The 14,523-nt window shown below is 39.8% G+C and overlaps 1 protein-coding gene across 1 annotated transcript in view; it reads right to left on the bottom strand.

The window, feature by feature from the left end:
* Positions 1-14,523, bottom strand: part of lrp1bb (low density lipoprotein receptor-related protein 1Bb) — a 433,776-nt gene that overhangs the window by 388,173 nt on the left and 31,080 nt on the right. The window lies entirely within an intron of this gene.

Genomic DNA, 14,523 nt, shown 5'->3' with positions numbered 1-14,523 from the left:
TTGGGTACCATATGTATTTAATATTATCCAAAATCTATATATTAAAATCGGCAATTTCAGTGCAATCAACTATCATAAGATCAAATTCTACTTCAACAAAATCATGTTTTATGAATGATAACTCTGTCGTTTACTAACTACAGAAATAATTCCAGAACAATCTAAGATGGTGGGTGTTGAAATCCCCTTTATAGGGATTTTTGAGGTGGAACAACCCATAAAACATAGGGGAGAGACAAGGTATATGGAAGCTGCTTCTCCACTATGCAGAGTTGCATTGTAGCCATGCCTTGCATTCAGCACAGGGAACCAAACACAGTCTGAAAAATGTATTTAAAAAACTCAATGCTTGAGAAATATGTCAGTGTTCTTCCAAGTATACACAGCTAAGGATTCCACGATGCGTTAGCTTTCATGGCTGGGACTGCAAGTTTGTGTTCCATTTTTTTGCGTGGATTCTGCAAGTGCTAGCTGGCTGAACTACAGGCACCTGTTGTCTTCGTGGGAAAGCCTCATTGTTATATTTTCGTTAACCTCTTAAGCCTAGCCCTGTTTACTGCCCCTAATGTAGGAATTGGGAACTCATATAAAACAGGATCAATTTTTGTCAAAAGTTGCTAATATATGCATATAAAAAATATTATCGAATAGAAAACACTCTAAAGCTTCTAAAATCATTTTAATTTTGTCTCTATGTAAAGCAGAAGTCTCAGGGCATGCATTCTCCCAAAATCTCTCTTGTCATGGAAAAAGTTGGCCCAACTTTGACGTCATCTTAAACGCCTTCCCAAACAACTACCGCTCTGGGAACAGTTCCTACGTGTTCAGCGCGAAGCCTGCTTTCAATGGGGCTTCTCATTGTGTGAATCGCGCACGTGCCGAAAGGTCTCGGTCACGTGAAAAAAAAGTGTACGTTTATGCGCGCTCTGCTCCCGCTCTCTCTTTTCTTCAGGATCAATTACAAGACGTGTGTGTTTCGCTTCGTCCTCACAATTGCTGTACACCTTTATAACATGTTAAAGCTTAATTATGAACATAGTTTGACATGTTTACTCGACATATAATATATAATTGACGTTTTGGTGCACATCCACTTGAATTTTGCCTACATTTCCACCGAAAAGTGGCTATTTTGAGAACCGAAAGACACAGACTTGAAAACTAAATGTTTTGGTAAGTATAATCCCTTCCAGGTCTTTTGATGGAAGAACAGCAAAGGTAAGGGAATATTTATGTGTTAATTTTGGGTTTCTGTCGACTCCAAGATAGAGGAGGCATAATGATACATTTGGAGCGCCGACTCCTAGTATAGCCTAGTAAAAGCAAACTGTAACGTTAAAAATAAATGTAACACAGCGTTTGCATTTATAAGAAGTGTGTCTTCCTATACATATGTAAAACATGAATATTTAGTCAAAGTTTATGATGTGTATTCCTTGTTAGCTGACGTTATCTGCCGGAGCTATTTAATTTCTCCTGACATTTTAGTAGTATTTTTTGAACGATGCGTCATTGTAAACAGAGATTTATGGATATATATTGCAGATTATTGAACAAAAATGAATGTACTGTGTAACATGTTATATTACTGTCATCTGATGAAGATTTCAAAAGGTTAGTGAAATGATTTTTTTCTTAATCCTGCGTTTGTTGATTGCATATTTTTTCCTACTTGGCTATGCTAATGAGCTATGTCTGCGGTGGTGGTTTGACATAAATATGTGCTATGTTTTTGCTGTAAAACATTTTAGAAATCTGACTTGTTGCCTGGATTCACAACGAGTGTAGCTTTAATTCAATACCCTGCATGTGTATTTTAATGAACGTTTGAGTTTTAACTAATACTATTAGCATTTAGCGTAGCGCATTTGCATTTCCAGAGCTCTAGATGGGACGCCTGTGTTCCTGGTAGAAGCAAGAGGTTAAACAACTGGTTGCAGTAAAGAGCCAGCCTGGATACTAAGGAGATCCTGAGGGAAATCGACACGTACCAACAGCTTTAAGCTATGGAGGAACAACATACTCCATCATGGAAAGATCCGACTACCTCGCAAAATAATTTTAACACGACAAAAAAAGAAAAACAGATTAATCTACACAAACTATTTACTTACCGTTGAAGTAGAGGCTAGTGCTCTAGCTGGAATCCATGCAACACTGAAAAGTTGTGTGAGGAGGTAGCAGGGCTGAGGGGGAGTTTGGAGTTTAGCCAGAGTGAAATTCTCACGCTCCAAGGAGAAGACAAGGCACTCACAGCCAAGGTAAAAATCCACGATTCCAACATGGACTGCTCAGGGAAAACAGGGTGATGAAGGAATCACTACTAGACATACAAAGTCGTAGCATGCGTGAAAATCTAATTTTTCTGGGATTCCTAAGGATGCATCCAACAATCCAGAGGGCGCGATAAGAGAATTCATGCAATCCGCCTTGAAACTTCCTATAGCGACTGGGAACAACGTGGCTTTCCGCCGAGTACACAGACTTTGATCCCAGAGCGACAATACCAAGGGTCCCTGACCGATCTTCGCAAAATTCGAACACTACCAACAAAAGGAGCTGATCAAAAGCAGGGTAAGGGAGCTTAAAGGGACCAAAATTGGTCTCAATGACCAATTTCCAAGGGAGATAAATGAATGTCGTGAGAGACGGTATCCGGTACAAAGGCAACAAAGGGAGAAGGGTAAGCGTGCTTTTCTCATTGTGGACACTCTTTATAGATTGACAGCTATTCTTAGACAGCTCCATAACACCATGGCTGTACTAAATTCTACAGTAAAATTTTACAGTAACTTCATGTTACAAAAAAAGAAAGTATGGGAATTGTAAAAAATATCTGAACACTATGAAGTGGATATGAACACACACGTACTCAATTACATGCTCGCTTACACATACAGACTTATACATACACACACCTGATCTTGCTCTCTTCTCTCACTCCCACTTTCTCTCTTTTCTCTTCTCTTCTCTCCCTCTCTATGGTCGAGATTGCTTGTCCATCTTTTTTATGTATTTGTCTACAAGTTAATATATGTTTTCAACAAGCAAAGGGAATATATCAGAATAGGTGCATTGGGGAATAATAACATATTGTACGGAATACATTTGTACTGTAGTGAAGCCGTCTCTTGAGTAATGCAAGGTCTCTTTCATGATCATGTGAAACGTCAATTGCTATGAAAATGCTGGGATGTGTTTTTCAATGATGTTAAAGGTAATTATGATATATAATAATAATTATGATGCAACTATGACAGTGATACGATATGGATTACAACTATCATCATGAATATTAAGGCTATATCCAGTACATGTTACACACATAGACACTCAACCATGCAAATTGGCAGAGTTATTATTTATCTGGACATCATACATTATAGTCTTACTCTTATACAGACATCGTACACACTCTCACTAAATTACATCCAACATCATACACATCAACCAACTCAATTTTACTACACACATAATATCTTGTCTCATTTTTCTCAAATCTGTGGCATTGGCTCACAGGCAAACAGGCAAGGGAATAAAACATATATTGCTAGAACCTATTTCTTGAATTCTAAATATCAAACATTTGAAAGCTCTAATTTTGACTGTCATAATACCTCTGATGGCAGTAACTTTACAAGCACTAATTATGGTCAATTTAGACTGAGAATAGTATCTAGTTATGGTAATGGGTGAAATAAGTATAGCCAGTTATAATTGTAATTTAGAAGTTTAGCAGATTATAAAAAAGATCCGTCTTTACATGGCTAAAAGAAAAGGAATATAACATATACTGTTTACAGGAAACTCACTCTACATCCTTAGATGAAGTTGCATGGAAAAGGGAATGGGGTGGTGAAATAATTTTCTGTCATGGACAAAGGAACTCAAAAGGTGTGATGATATTAATTAACAAAAATGTTGATCTGAATGTGCAAATAGTCAGGAATGATTCGCAAGGCAGGTGGATCCTTTTGAACATGAAAGTGGACGAAAAAGAGATTTGGCTCATTAATCTGTATGGTCCAAATCAGGATGATCCATACTTCTTCGAAAACATTTATACCAATTTATTGAACTTACAGGCAACAAATGATCTGATCATTATGGTAGGAGACTATGATACAGTGTTAAGTACTTAAATGGACCGTAAAGGTAATCACTCTACAAACTATCATCACTGTGTCCTTAAGGAAATCACAAATATTATGGACACATTACAAATAGTGGATATTTGGAGACTAAAAAACCCCGACCTAGTGAGATATACATGGATATACATACTTAATCAAGCTCGTCTTGACTACTTTCTTGTCTCTTTCTCTCTTGCATCAAAGGTTAAAAAGGTTTTAATAGGAGATCGGATCACCATCTAATTGGCATTCACGTAACTCTTATAGAGAGACTAACAAGGGAAATCCATGAACTAATAGTACAAGTAGATAGCAATAAAACGGTACTGCAGAGATACAAAATAAGTTAGAGGAAAAACAAAAAGAACTCGAACTTATTCAAGAACAATCTAATGTAATATATTGCAAAACTAAAGCAAACTGGATGGAATATGGAGAAAAATGCACAAAGTTCTTCCTGAATCACCAATACAGGAATGCTAACAAAAATAACCTATGATGACCTATGATTCTCCAAATTATATTTTAAAAGAGTAAGCTAATTATTTTAGGCAGATGTTTTCTTTTCCGCCTCATCCTCTCCCCCCGAATGATGATTAAGGAATTATTTCCAAATAATATTAAGAAATGGAAAATGATCAAATGTAAAGTAAGATCAGTGTGAAGGCCAAATAACAGAGGAATAAGTTTTTGAGGCTATTAAATAATTTTAGTCTGGAAAACCCCCAGGGCTTGATGGCATACCGGTAGAGCCTTTCTATACAAAAAGCGCCATTGTTAGATTGTTTTAACTACTCCTATAGAAATGGTAGTCTGTCAGGTATTCAGCAGGTACGTCTATTTTCACTATTATTAAAACAAGACCCAGATGTTAAATATAAAGACCCAGACTTTCTAAAACACTGGACGTTGTGATGCAAAAAATACTAGCGAAATGCATTGTACTCAGAATGAAAGGATTTTACCAGGTATTGTTAAACTTTGATCAGACAGGTGTTTTACATAAACGATGCATTAGAGATAATATACGACAACTACTAGAAATAATAAAACATCATAAAACATCTAAAAAGCCAGGCCTGGTATTTGTAGTGGATTTTGAAAAGGCATTTGATAAAGTAAGACTGGATTTTATTTATAAATGCCTGGAACTTTTCAATTTCGTTAATTCTTTTAGAAAATGGGTAAAAAAAACAATGTATAGCAACCCCAGGTGTAAAATAGTAAATAACGGCTACTTCCCAAAGAGTTTTGAATTGTCAAGCGGAGTTAAACAAGGGTGTCTGCGGTCACCATATCTATTTGTTATGGCCATCGAAATGCTAGATATTAAAATCAGATCGAATAACAACATTAGAGGATTAGAAATCCAAGGCTTAAAAACAAAGGTGTCCATGTATGCCGATGACTCAAGTTTTATAATACGTCCGCAAGCTAGATCTCTGCAATGTCTCATTGAAAATCTAGATAACTTAAGAGCGTCTGCTAAATGACTTAAATGTAAATGTAAATGTAAATAACTTTTCTGTACTCTATGGACTAAAACATTAATTATGATAAGAGTACAACATTACGTATTGGATCTTTAAAAAAATACAACTTTACATGACCCTGCAGTTTACCTATAAATGGGCTGATGGTGAAGTAGAGATACCTGGTATTCATTTCACAAAATATATAAATAAGCTCTCCACAATGAATTTCAATAGAAAACTTAGACAAGATCCAGCAACAATGGAGAGGTAAATACCTCTGTCTATTTACTGAAAAATTGCCCTGATTAACTCCTTAGTCATATCTCAGTTTACTCACTTACTTACGGCGCTGCCTACTCCTGATGATTTGTTTTTCAAATTATTTGAGCAAAATATATTTTGCTTTATTTGGGAAGCTAAACCAGACCAAATAAAGCGTGCCTATCTATATAATGAATATGCTTTGGGTGGGTTGAGATTATTAAATATAAAAGCACTAAAAACCTCAAAGCTTCACTTATTCAAAAGTTTTACTTGAACCCTAAACGGTTCTCAAATAGATTACTAAGAAAAGCTCATCCATTGTTTAAAAATTGTCTTTTTGCCTCTGTGCAGATTGCCATGTCTCATTTAAGATTAACTGGAGGTGTGTTATGGATCATTGTCCTGTTGAAAAATAATAATAAAAAAAATTATAGTCCCATTAAGCACGAACCAGATGGGATCGCGTATTGCTGCAGAATGCTGTGGTAGCCAGGCTGGTTAAGTGTGCCTTGAATTCTAAATAAATCACTGACAGTGTCACCAGCAAAGCACCCCCACGCCATCACACCTCCTCCTCCATGCTTCATGCAGTCTCCTTTGAACAGTTAATGTTGAGATGTCTGCTCCTTCATAGATTTTCAATATCATACTCAGGCCGATTGACTAATGACTAACATCCATAAACATAACTAACATCCTTTAAAACAGCTGCAACAATATTCAAACAAACTTGCACTGTGGGGAAACGGGCACTGGAGAAAAATCACTTATTCATAGAATTACATTAAATTACACAATTCAATTAACATTTGATTGATTTGAACATTTTGAAATTGAGAAAAACAAAAAAACATATTGATTTTCATCGAAACATTTCCCTTACACAGGAGCAGTACAGTATTTATCGTAACATAGTGATGGTTAGGTTGAATTCCCACCTCAACAACCTACAAGAAATCAGCAATAGCAGACATCGACTAAACCATAGAATAATCATGTTTGGATGGAGGAAAATTGAATTCTCTGTCATTTATCTTGGCCTCAATAGCATTGATAACTGTTGCTCTTAAGCAGTAAATTGGCACAGTCAGAATGTAAACACACACTTTCACACTGAATGTGTTGGCTCAGTGTATCTGCTCACAGCATTGTCTGGTCGAGGACTGGTTTTCCTGTTTCATCAGGGGAGCTATTGGACCACATTACCAGATTATCAGTAAATCTGATCACAGTGGAGGTTCCTGCAGCCAACTCCGACTGCTACAGTGACCCAGCCAGGGCTCTCCAACAGCATGTCCCTGTGCCAAAAATATGATTTGACAGACTCACTAAGGAGAGCCAGGATTGAAGGCAATGTGTTGTCTTCCAGTCAATCAAACCGACAGTGATAATGCAATAGAACCCGGGCGGGTATTTTTTAAACGCCGCTGTCAGGTCTTACCTACAAATCTGACTATCCAAGGAGTCGCTGTTAGAGATAGCCATCACTTCACTACAATATAATACACCAGTGTAATGCTATTGTCAGAGGGCTATAGCTACATACAGTCAAGTACAAAATTATTGACACCTTTGATAAAGTTGAGATAAAGACTGTATAAAATAAATAGTTCAAATACTGAGCTATATTGTGTGCAAAACAATATATATACTTTCTTTACTACTGCCATTGATAAGATAAATATATTTAATTTATTTTCTTTTTTTAAAATCTGCATTAACAATCAACTTTATTTTTTATTTTCTCATCTTAAGGAACTGTAATGTGGCCTTCCGTGGCTTTTGTTTCACTAGGGTATAAAAGTTAGGTAACATGCATTTAATATCCCTTTGTCATCCATCACCATGGGAAAAGGCAATAGGCTCACAAAAGAAAAGAGAGTTTTCGACCTTCATAAATCAGGCAATGGGTACAAAATTAAATATACCACTTACCACTTTTGGGACAGAAATTAAGATCTTTAAACCACTGGAACACTGGTAAACTTGTCTGGTATTGAATGCAAGTGTATCTTGTCCCCATGCACAGTGAGGGAGGTGGTTCGGGAGGCAAGGGCCAAAGTTGGAGAATTAGAGACCTTGGTCGCATCTTTAGGTCACCAAGTCTCCAAATCTACAATTAGATGCCTCCTCCATGCCAATAAGCTCTTTGGAAGGGTTGCCAAAAAAAAGCCTTTATTGAGAGCAAACAACAAATGTAAATGCCTGGAGTTTCAGATTGGAACCGGAGCTATGGTCAGATGACATGAAACAAGAACTATTTTGCCACGCACACCAGTGGTGGGTTTGGCATCAAAAGATAGATGCATATCAAATCAAATGTTATTGGTCTCATGCACCGAATACAACAGGTTTACAGTGAAATGCTTACTTACAATCCCATTCCCAACAACGCAGAGTAAAAAAGTAAGAGAAATATATGCTAAATAAAAAAGGAAATAGTAAAACATATTAAAGGAGTACCGAGTGCAGGAGTACGAGGTAGTTGAGATAATACAGTATGTACAGTACATGTGGGTAGGGGTAAAAGTAACTAGGCAATCTGGACATACAGTTGAAGTAGGAAGTTTACATACACTTAGGTTGGAGTCATTAAAACACATTTTTCAACCACTCCACACATTTCTTGTTAACAAACTAGAGTTTTGGCAAGTCGTTTAGGACATCTACTTTGTGCACAACACAAGTCATTTTTTCAACAATTGTTTACAGACAGATTATTTCACTTATAATTCACCGTATCACAATTCCAGTGGGTCAGAAGTTTAAATACACTGATTTGACTGCCTTTAAACAGTTTGGAAAATTCCAGAAAATTATGTCATGGCTTTAGAAGCTTCTGTTAGGCTAATTGACATAATTTGAGTCAATTGGAGGTGTACCTGTGGATGTATTTCAAGGCCTACCTTCAAATTCAGTGTCTCTGCTTGACATCGTGGGAAAATCAAATGAAATCAGCCAAGACCTCAGAATTTTAAAAAATATTCTAATGATGTTTAGGCCAGCAGAGAAGGCCTTGCTGGCCCTGACGGCCCACCACTGGTAGACCCCCACAAGTCTGGTTCATCCTTGGGAGCAATTTCCAAACGCCTGAAGGTACCACGTTCATCTGTACAAACAATAGTACATAAGTATAAACACCATGGGACCACGCAGCCATCATACCGCTCAGAAAGGAGACGTGTTCTGTCTCCTAGAGATTAACTTACTTTAGTGTGAAAAGTGTGCATCACTCACAGAACAACAGCAAAGGACCTTGTGAAGATGCTGGAGGAACCAAGTACAAAAGTATCTATATCCACAGTAAACGAGTCCTATATCGACATAACCTGAAAGGCCCCTCAGCAAGGAAGAAGCCACTGCTCCAAAACCGCTATGAAAAAGCCAGACTACGGTTTGCAACTGTACATGGGGACAAAGACTGTGCTTTTTGGATAAATGTCCTCTGGTCTGATGAAACAAAAATAGAACTGTTTGGCCATAATGACCATTGTTATGTTTGGAGGAAAAAGGGGGAGGCTTGCAAGCCGAAGAACACCATCCTAACCGTGAAGAACGGGGGTGGCAGCATCATGTTGTGGGGGTGCTTTGCTGCAGGAGGGACTGGTGCACTTCACAAAAGTGGCAAAATGGCTTAAAGACAACAAAGTCGAGGTATTGGAGTGGACATCTCAAAGTCCTGATTTCATTCCTGCAGAACATTTGTGGGAAGAACTGAAAAAGTGTGTGCGAGTAAGAAGGCCTACAAACCTGACCCAGTTACACCAGCTCTGTCAGGAGGAATGGGCCAACATTCACCCACATTATTGTGGGGAGCTTGTGGAATGCTACCCTAAATGTTTGACCCAAGGTAAAGAATTTAAAGGCAATGCTACCAAATACTAATTGAGTGTATGTTAACTTCTGACCCACTGGGAATGTGATGAAATAAATAAAAGCTGAAATAAATCATTCTCTCTACTATTATTCTTAAAGTAACGTTTTGATTCTAACTGACCTAAGACAGGGAATTTTTACTAGGGATAAATGTCAGGAATTGTGAAAAACTGAGTTTAAATGTATTTGTTTAAGGTGTATGTCAACTTCGGACTTCAACTGTATAATAAACAGAGTTCAGCAGCGTATGTGAAGTGTGAATGTGTGTCTATGTGTGAGTGTGTATGTATGACGTCAATATGCATTTGTGCGTGTTTTGTGTGAGTTTTTTGTGTGTTCATACAACGGGTGAGCCTAATTCTGGAAGCTGATTGGTTAAAACCGCATTCCAGCCAGTGTCTATTCCACAAGTAAACACCCGCTAAAACTATGACGTTGAAATGCCTATTTACACTGTTCCATCTCACTGCACAATCCACTGTCTCATCAGCCCAGCCAGACAATTTATAAACTTGATCTCCACTGTAAAAAGCATTGAGACATTATCTCCCTGTTCTTTTAGAATAGCAATAGCGAAGATTTGTATGAACCTTCCTGTCTGACATTTGCAATGTTGTTTCAGTATTGAAATTCGATCTCCAGTGTCCCATAGTAATGAACGCGTAGGGATCGGGAATCGGGATGAGATTAACTGGAAGCTTTTCTCAGCCAGTCGAAATCATGAATCAGCATATTTTTTTAATGCATATTTAAATAGAAATGTCAATAGAAAACAGGTAAAACGAAATGAACTGCAGCTAGTTTAGTCTTTCCAGCTTCAGTTTGAAGTGATTGTGTTAGCTGTGTTCTTGGCTAGCTCCTCTCAACAACAGTCCTGATTCTCATCACATTATCTATGCCAGGCGAAATTGTGCATCATTAGCTTATTGTTATGGATGTATCCAAATAAATGGCACTAGAAAACAGCTTAAACAAATGCAGCAACTTTGTTGTTATTCTGGCAGCACTGTTCGATGTGACTGTAAGTTGGCTAGCAAGCAAACAAGGGATAAGAACATTGCCAGCCAGTATGGCAATAGAACACTTAGAACGAACGACCGGGTTGCGTACATACAGAACAAAAATACCAAATGACTGGGTCGCATCTCTAGCAACTGGGACTATATCTTGTGAAAGGATGAAATAGTATGAATAAATAAAGTTTTTAATGAAAATATATTAATCATTATTTAAATATGCTGATAACCCGTTGTTCAAAAGTGACAATGCCCTCGAAGTCGGTGTTTGGAGGACATATTGTCAAGATTAACAATACCCTTATCAAAATATCCTCCAAAGCGTGTGTGTGTGTGTGTGTGTGTGTGTGTGTGTGTGTGTGTGTGTGTGTGTGTGTGTGTGTGTGTGTGTGTGTGTGTGTGTGTGTGTGTGTGTGTGTGTGTGTGTGTGTGTGTGTGTGTGTGTGTGTGTGTGTGTGTGTGTGTGTCTGTGTCTGTGTCTGTGTCTGTGTCTGTGTGTGTGTTTGTGTTGGAGTGTGTGTTGGAGTGTGTGTTGGATTGTCAGTGTAGTATATGTGAGTGCGTGGGTAGAGTCTAATGAGTGTGCATAGAGCCCGTGCAAGGGAGTCAGTGCAAAACAATTAAGATAAAGAAAAAAGTAATAAAGAGGGTCAATGTAAATTGTCTGGGTAGACACTTCATTAACTGTTAAACAGTCTTATGGCTTTGGGGTAGAAGCGTTTCAGGAGACTTTTGGTCCCAGACTTGTCGCTTCGGTACCACTTGCCATGTAGTAGCAGAGAGAACAGTCTATGACTTGGGTGCCTGGAGTCTTCGACCATTTTTAGGGCCTTTTTAGTGCTATCTTCTGACACCGCCTAGTATAGAGGTCCTACACACTACCCTCTGTAGCACCTTGCAGTTAGATTACGAGCAATTGCTATACCAAGCGGTGGTGCAGCCAGTCAAGATGCTCTTAATGGTGCAGCTGCATAACGTTTTGAGTATCTGAGGGCCCATGCCAAATGTTTTCTGCCTCCTGAGGGGAAATAGATGTTGTCGTGCCCTCTTCTTGACTGTGTTGGTGTGTTTGGAACATGACAGGTCCTTCGTAATGTGAACACCAAGGAACTTGAAGCCCTCGACCCGCTCCACTACAGCCCTGTTGATGTAAATGGGGGCATGTTCGGCCCTCTGTTTCCTGTAGACCACGATAAACTCCTTTGTCTTGCCCACGTTGAGGGAGAGGTTGTTGTACTGGCACCACACTGCCAGGTCTCTGACCTCCTTCCTACGGGCTGTGTTATTGTCATCGGTGATCAGGCCGACCACTTTCGTGTCATCAGCCAACTTAATGATGGAGTTGGAGTCGGCGGCGGCTACTCAGCCGTGGATGAAAAGGGAGTACAGGAGGGCACTAAGCACGCATCTCTGAGAGGCCCCTGTGTTGAGGGTCAGCGTGGCGGATGTGTTGTTACCTACCCTCCACCTGGGGGCGGCCCGTCAGGAAGTCCAGGATCCAGTTGCAGGGAGGGGGTGTTCAGTCCCAGGGTCCTTAGCTTAGAGGACACTATGGTGTGGAACGCTGAGCTGTAGTCATTTAACAGCATTCTCATGTAGGTGTTCCTTTTTCCTTTTCTTCATTTGGGAGAGTAAATTTTGGAGTGCAATAGAGATTGTGTCATCTGTTGATCTGTTGGGGTATGCGAATCGGAGTGGATCCAGTGTTTCTGAGATGATGGTATTGATGTGAGCCATGACTAGCCTTTCAAAGCATTTCACAGCTACCCTCACCAGGTGGTGAGGGTAGGTAACAACATCTCAACCTAGCTGATCCTCAACACTGGGGCCCCACAAGGGTGCGTTCTCAGCCCTCTCCTGTACTCCTTGTTCACCCACGACTGCGTGGCCATGCACGTCTCCAACTCAATCATCAAGTTTGCAGACGACACTACAGTGGTAGGCTTGATTACCAGGTGAGGGCCCTTGGAGTGTGGTGTCAGGAAAATAACCTTACACTCAACATCAACAAAACAAAGGAGATGATCGTGAACTTCAGTAAACAGCAGAGGGAGCACCCCCCTATCCACATCGACGGGACAGTAGTGGAGAGGGTAGAAAGTTTTAAGTTCCTCTGCGTATACATCACGGACAAACTGAAATGCTCCAACCACACAAACAGCGTGGTGAAGAAGGCGCAATAGCGCCTCTTCATCCTCAGGAGGCTGAAGAAATTCGTCTTGTCACCAAAAACACTCACAAACTTTTACAGATGCACAATCGAGAGCATCCTGTCGGGCTGTATCACCGCCTGGTATGGCAACTGCTCCACCCACAACCGTAAGGTTCTCCAGAGGGTAGTGAGGTCTGCACAACGCATCACCGGGGGCAAACTACCAGCCCTCCAGGACACCTACATCACGCGATGTCACAGGAAGATCATCAAGGACAAAAACCACCCGAGCCACTGCCTGTTCATCCCTCTATCATCCAGAAGGTGAGGTCAGTACAGGTGCATCAAAGCAGGGACAAAGAGACTGAAAAACAGCTTCTATCTCAAGGCCATCAGACTGTTAAACAGCCAACACTAACATTGAGTGGCTGCTGCTAACATACTGACTCAACTCCAGCCACTTTAGTAATGGAAAAATTGATGTAATAAATGTATCACTAGCCACTTTAAACAATGCTACTTTTACATGTTTACATACCCTACATTACTCATCTCATATGTATATACTGTATACCATCCACTGCATCTTGCCTATGCCATTCTATACCATCACTCATTCATGTATTTTTATGTACATATTCTTATTCATTCCTTTACACTTGTGTGTATAAGGTAATTGTTGTGAAATTGTTAGGTTAGATTACTCGTTGGATATTACTGCATTGTCGGAACTAGAAGCACAAGCATTTCTCTACACTCGCATTAACATCTGCTAACCATGTGTATGTGACAAATAAAATCTGATTTGATTTGAGTGCTACGGGTTGGGAGTCATTTACATAGGTTACCTTGGCATTGTTAGGCACAGGGACTATGATGGTTCATTTGAAACATGTAGGTATTACAGACTGGGTCAGTGAGAGGTTGCAAATGTCAGTGATGACACATGCCAGCTGTCCAGCGGACTCTTCTGAGTACGCGTCCTGGTAGTCCGTCTGGTCCTGCAGCCTTGTGAATGTTAACCTGTTTTAAATGTCTTACTCACATTGGCTACAGAGAGCATGATTATACAGTTGTCTGGAACAGCTGGTGCGCTCACGCGTGGTTCACTGTTGCTTGCCTCGAAGTGAGCATAGAAAGCATTTAGCTCAACTGGTAGGCTCGCGTCACTGGGCAGCTCTCGGCTGGGTTTGCCTTTGTAATTCATGATAGTTTGCAAGCCCTGCCACATCTAGCGAGTGTCAGAGCCGGTGTAGTAAGATTCAATATTGATTCTGTTTTGACCCTCTGCCTGTTTGATGGTTTGTCGGAAGGCGTAGAGGGATTTCTTATAAGCATCCAGATTAGTATCCTGCTCATTGAAAGCAGCAGCTATAGCCTTTAGCTCGGTGCCGATCGTAATCCATAGCTTCTGGCTGGCATATGCAGGTATGGTCACTGCGGGGACAATGTTGTCGATACACTTATTATTGATGACGGTGACTGACGTGGGAAACTTCTCAATGCCATCAGATGAATCCCATAACATATTCCAGTCTGTGCTAGCAAAAAGTCCTGCAGCTTAGAGCTTCGTATTTATCCCTGTGTGTGCATCACTGGTACCTGTT

The sequence above is a fragment of the Oncorhynchus gorbuscha genome, linkage group LG09, assembly GCF_021184085.1.
Source record: "Oncorhynchus gorbuscha isolate QuinsamMale2020 ecotype Even-year linkage group LG09, OgorEven_v1.0, whole genome shotgun sequence".
NCBI classification, from domain to species: Eukaryota; Metazoa; Chordata; class Actinopteri; order Salmoniformes; family Salmonidae; genus Oncorhynchus; species Oncorhynchus gorbuscha.
The sequence above is the reverse complement of the archived record's forward strand: the minus strand, read 5'-3'. Positions and strand labels throughout refer to the sequence as shown.